The 6,162-nt window shown below is 41.6% G+C and overlaps 1 protein-coding gene across 24 annotated transcripts in view; it reads right to left on the reverse strand.

Annotated features, from left to right (window-relative positions):
* Window positions 1–4,066, reverse strand: part of SEC31A (SEC31 homolog A, COPII coat complex component) — an 80,741-nt gene extending 76,675 nt beyond the window's left edge. For 18 of the 24 annotated variants that reach the window (XM_072810165.1, XM_072810160.1, XM_072810158.1 and 15 more), the window contains exon 1: window positions 3,908–4,065. The gene's annotated coding sequence lies outside the window, so the exon portion shown is untranslated. Of the gene's footprint in view, window positions 1–3,907 lie in introns of all 24 variants that reach the window. The other 6 variants (XM_072810155.1, XM_072810150.1, XM_072810143.1 and 3 more) reach the window with 3 other exon arrangements.
* Between the last annotated feature and the right edge of the window lie 2,096 nt (window positions 4,067–6,162).

Genomic DNA, 6,162 nt, shown 5'->3' on the forward strand with positions numbered 1-6,162 from the left:
TTAACTGTTTGGACCACTTTAAATATTTTATAATAAAGTGTCTTATTCTAATTTAACAAAACTTTATAACATTCTATTAGTACACACTGTTACATATTTTTCCATTGCCTTTTTATAACCACCTGTTTTATGTCATCGTCTCATTAACTTGACAAATAATGTCCTTTTTTTATTTTAAGGATTATTTATTTATTCATGAGAGAGAGAGAGAGAGAGAGAGAGAGAGAGGCAGAAACACAAGCAGTGAGAGAAGCAGACTCCTCGCAGAGAGCCTGATGGGGGACTCCAACCTCGGACTGAGGATCACGCCCTGAGCCAAAGGCAGACGCTCAACCACTGAGCCACCCAGGCGTCCCTAATGTCTTTTTTTCAATTAAATATTACAACTTTTACCCTTTGTGGAATCAAAATTGCTTAGCTCACAGTAAGGTATAGAAAAAGTTTTGCTTGTTTTATTTTGAATGTTTATATTTAGGGAAATATAAAAAGACTGATGAGCTGGAAAGATCACTTTCAGGTAAAACATTTAATTTTTTAATTCTTAAGTGTTTAAAGGAAAAATAATTTTAATCACTTTAAGTTTTCTTATTTAAAAAATAGGGGAAAGTATCATTAAAGGAAAAAGAGGTTTTAAAAAAATGCTTTAGAAAAAAATGCTTTAGAATAATTTCTAAAAGTGAAAACAAAATATCTATATATATTTTTAAAAAACCCAACTGAACAGAACTATACTATATCTAAGAGCAAAGGTACATTAAAGGTTACCTAATTCATGAACACTTAGTTAATGTGTAACATTTACTGAAAGAGAGAGAGACAAATTCACAAGTACATAAAATGGTTAAGTGGGAATACAAAACATTTATAAAAGTCTTATTTCTTGTCCTTAGCACTCAATGTTCCACTAAATGCAGTTGCACTTATTAAGTTGTACTGAACATAAGACTTCAATACCAACTGTTGTTGTTGTTGTTGTTTAAAATCACTACAATAATGGCCTGGAGCTATGTTAAGTGGTCTGAATTTAATTAAAGAGTACCGTAATTTTGTCCATTGCAATCATTCTCAAAACACTAAGAATACTATGGAAATACCGCCTGTGTATTCTCTTAGAAATGATCATTTAGTTGTAACTAATTTTCTTGAAAATCTGAAGGTTTAGATTAAACCATGTGTACTTCCCAAGTATGACATGCTTCAAAAGCCTTGTGCAATTTTTTTCAATATCATATATGATTAGAATTTACACTATGCAGACTTATTTAAGACTATTTTACACAGAACAAAATCATTATGATAACACAAAAATAAAACTGCTAGGACAGTGGCTTGTTCACATGTCATCTACAAGACAATATTTATAGCACAGCAATCTAGGATATGGAGTCTGGAGCCATACCCTCAGTTTAAATCCCAGCTCCACCTTGTCCTAGCTCTGATATGCTCTAAAAGGCATGTATCTTTACCTATGTGTGTCTTGGCTACCCACTTGGTAAAATAAGTATAACAAAAGTCTGCATAAGAAGAGTTGCTGTGGGACGCCTGGGTGGCTCAGTGGCTGAGTGTCTGCCTTCCACTCAGGGCATGATCCCAGAGTCATGGGATCAAGTCCCACATAGGGCTCCTTGCTGGGAGCCTGCTTCTCCCTCTGCCTGTGTCTCTGCCTCTCTCTGACATGAATAAATAAATAAAATCTTAAAAAAAAAAAAAAGAGTTGTGAGAATTAAATGAGGCATTACGCAGAGGGCTTAGAACAGTAGCTGGCACATAGTAAATACATGCTTGTAAATATCAGCTATGGCAAAAGTCACAATTTAAAATTTTAGTTTATCACAATGAATCTCCAAGAATACCTCTACTGAAGGGGCACCTGGGTGGCTCAGTCGGTTAGTGTCCAACTCTTGGTTTTGGTTCAGGTCTTGATCTCTTGAGATCAAGCCCCACATAGGGCTCAATGCTGAGTGGGGAGGTGGCTTGGGATTCTCTCTCTCCCTCTGCTCCTCCTCCACTGCTTGCTCTGTGTTCTTTCTCTCTCAAATAAATAAATAAATCTTTTTTAAAAAAAAAAATACATCTATTGAAGAAAACTTATTTGCCAGTCTAGAACTTATTTTTTCACCCAAGTTTCTCCCCACAACATGCATGTAGTTAAATGCATGCTATTAAGTGGAAGCTTTTTCCTTTTTGCTTGTTTTTTAACTGCTAATTCTGTAAAGCAGTACTAAAACCTAACAGTTCTATTGTCTGAAAAATACCAAACTTACACTGCTACATATAGAGATGACTCATAACTCAGAAAGTAAAAAGTGGAAGAGTTAATAGAATTGCAAACTCTGACTCTCAAAAAATCCCTAGTTGGCACTGCATTTGGTAAAAATCCATCTTGTGTGGGCAAGTATCTTATCATGGATGGGCACATTTGTTCTAGAGTATTTATTTACTGTTACTGATGTTCTAGACTCATCTCACTCAACCAAAATCAAATCAAAGAACTAACTGCGTTGAACTAAATGCTGGTGTATTTATCTAGAATCTAAGAAGTAAAACTTTTTGACCTGAAATTAACCTAAGAATGACAACATTTCTAAAAACACTGTAAAAATCAATTTTAATAATATCACCTGACAAGAATTAATTTGGGATCTGTAAACCTCATGAAATTATATAGAGAATTCTGTGTGTGTGTGCATTTTTCTAGGAAGGTGATCCAATGCTTTCATCAGATCCTAAAAAGGGAGTGGAATTCCAAAAAGTCAAGAATCACTGCTCTTTCTAATTTCTTTCTACTTTTATGTTATTATTATAAATTATATATTATTGTTTCAAAAAGAACCTGCTTATATAAAATTAAGCAGTCTAATTCTAAATTCATTCCAATCTCACATTCCCCAAATAACTTTGGACATGTATAACATAAATTCACAACTACAAAAACACTTCAAGTTACCCAAAAATTCTTAGTCTACAAACCTTTCCCAGAGCTGTTTAAGAAACAGTAAGAAACAAAGAGCACAGAGGAACCACTAGAAACCTGTGAGTAAACTTTAGCCAATCCCAGAACAATCAGTATGTACAGAAAACAAGGGTCGGTATGAGAAGAGCGAGGCTCTAATTATCTACTGAACAGCTACAAGTGGCGACAGTCAAATTTCAGCATTCTGTAGTTAGAAAAGGCAGTTTTGGGGAGAGGATTTAGCACAGATCATCACTGCAGTTTCACAAAGACCTACATAAAATTAGTTGCTTGGTAAAGTTCATAATGCCCACAAGCCCATGCCATATTTTTATTCGTTTTCCACCTGCCCTGTAATTTAATCTCTCATTACAATAACTTATTAGCAAAAACATACAACACTTAATGAGATTTCCTTCGAGGTGTATATAGGCTTAGGTTGGCGACTATCCTTAAAATAATCCAATCCCGGTTCAATGCCAGGAGCCTTCCGTTGAAAACCTATGAACCCTTTTATCTGGCAACAGTTCAAATACAAACAAAAAACCATAAACTAAATAAAGTCAACCAAAGTGATCCCGAGGCTCGCGTCCTTCCCTCCGCCTCGGGGCCCGCACCTCTTTGTGCACAAGGGTGTGAGTGCGAGGGGCTTCTAACCTCGGACCCCAGTTACCCGCCCGGCACGACCCCCCGTCGCAAGCCTCAGGGGAGCTCCTGCTCAGCAGGGGAAACGTTGGCGGACGTGGATCGGCGCGATCCCCGCAGCAGCCGTGACGCCAGGCTTGTCCCGACGGGCCCGAAACCAAGACCAGGGGCGCGCCGCCACCGCAGACCGGGCCTCAGGCTGGCGGGGACCCGCGGCGGCCGATGCCGCGCACCCAGCTTTCGCCGGTGCTCTACCTCACGGCCCGAGGGCCGGCGAAGAAGACGGGGGGGGGGGGGAGGCGGACACACCTGGCGGGGACCCTCGGCGACCGGTTCCTGTGTTAGCGCGACGTCCGTCGGACTCTCCCAGCATTCGCCGCCGCCCCTCCTCCCGCCCCAGGGCCACCTCCACGTTCCGCTTCAACGTGGCAGCCGCAGCCCCTCCCAGCCGGCCGGCCGCTTCCGGGAGCGACGCCTCGCCCGGCCCACTGAGGCGCGCCGCCTGCCACGGCACTTCCGGGAGCGGCGCAGGCGGCGTCCCGGGCCTGGGTGCGCGCTGAAGGCCGGCGGCGGGCCGGCTCGCGGCGGGGCCTGGAGACCTGCTCTGAGGGACGGCGTGCACGGCCAGGGTGCGGTGACCGGGGTACGCGAGAAACAAAAGTCTGGCCGGGTGTAGCGGCCGGCTGAAGAACGGCCCGGGCCCGCAGAACGCCACGTAGCGCTAGTCCTGTGAGACGGCGGCGGCCGGCGACCCGGCGACCCTGCCAGCACCGGACAAATCGCGTGAAAATCGGGCTGCGGGGCCCTAATTGCAGTAACTAATTTGCGATTCGCTTTTTAAAATTGCATAGTTGGTTCTACAGTATTATTGCTTTTTTTTTTGAGAACTTCTTTAAAGCCAAATGGGCTCGTCAGTCTGTTGTGGACGTATTTGTTCCTCCAGAGGCGTGGCCGGGTTAGCATCGTGTGGCACGGTTTGAGATCTACGAAGGTTTGCCCGTACGTCACTGGCACTCCACTAGCTCTGCCAGACCCTGGCATCTAATTAATCTATTGCTTGGATGTTGTTCTTGGTTTAGGAATTGTTTTGCAGCAAAGAAGGGAAAACCAGAGGAAAAACACTTGGTAAACGATCAGAACTTGGATTGAACCCGGGTCTTCCTGCTAGAGCAATTCTCTTCCCATTATTACGCCCATCAAGGTCTCTTTCCTCAAGCTTTCTCTAAAGCGCCTTCACTTCTAACTATTAGAATGTTTGCACTCCCACTACATTTTTTTGAACACCTTTTAATGTCTTATACTTGTTCAATTTGAAAAGCCAAGTTTATTTCTCTAGGACAATTAATAGACTAAACATCACTTAGGCTACAGTAGCTAATTTCTCCTGTTCTACAAAGCCATTTTTATTTAACTGCAAGTTTGCCTAGAGATACCAATAAAAAAGTCTTAAAAGTGGGCTCATGGGCAGCCCCAGTGGCGCAGTGGTTTTAGCGCCACCTTTGGCCCAGGGCCTGATCTTGGAGACTTGGGATCGAGTCCCACGTCGGGCTCCCTGCATGGAGCCTGCCTCTCTTTCTCTGTGTCTCTATGAATAAATAGTCTTTATAAAAAATAAAAGTGGTTTCATTATTTGTCAATACTGAACTCCCTACTGCCCCAACCTCCAGAGACCCCCTACTACCCAGAAGCATACATTGGTATGGAGAAAGTTTTCATTTGAAAAACTTCACCAAAACGCAATGATTCAAGCAGTAGTTATATTCTTTGGTATCATTTAATGTACATGTTGCTATTAGAGAAGTCAAACTACAAACCTCCCTGCTCCCCATCCCCATTTGTAGGCTCTGTGAGGTTAAGAATGGTATTCCATGAAATGTTTCATAACTGGAACACAGCCACTTTCAGTGATTTATGTATTGTCAATGGCTGTTTTCCTGCTACATGGGCAAAGTTGACTAGTTGCTACAGAGACTATAATAGTCTGCAAAGCCTAAAGTATTTCCTGTATGGCCTTTTAAGTTTGCCAACTCCTATTAGGATTTTACTTACAATCCTTTAATACTCAAAATCAAATGAGACCGTACTATAAATTTCAAAGCCTTGACATAGTAGCATACAAAGGCATTGTGAAAAATGTCCATTGTAACTGGTGATCATAAAGGTAAAGTGTATTTGTGTCTAGACTTAATCTGTTCATAACTGGTTAGAGTTCCTAGCTTGGTGTAAATGCAGGGAGCTCTTACTTGGACTATGCAAACTGACACTTAAAAGCAATGTTAAAGGGATTAACAATGATTGTTCTGTAAACCTGAAAGTTATTAAAACATTAAAAACTCTCTTGATGTTAGTTATACACATTAAAAATATTTAAAACAGGGACACCTGGAGTGGCTCAGTGGTTGAGTGTCTGCCTTTGGCTCAGGGCATGATCCTGGGGTCCAGAGATCCAGTTCCACATGGGGCTCCCTGCAGGGAGCCTGCTTTTCCCTCTCCCTATGTCTCTCTCTCATGAATAAATAAATAAAATCTTTAAAAAATAAAAATTAAAACATTTAAAACAAACA

This window comes from Canis lupus, chromosome 33 (assembly GCF_048164855.1).
Source record: "Canis lupus baileyi chromosome 33, mCanLup2.hap1, whole genome shotgun sequence".
NCBI classification, from domain to species: domain Eukaryota; kingdom Metazoa; phylum Chordata; class Mammalia; order Carnivora; family Canidae; genus Canis; species Canis lupus.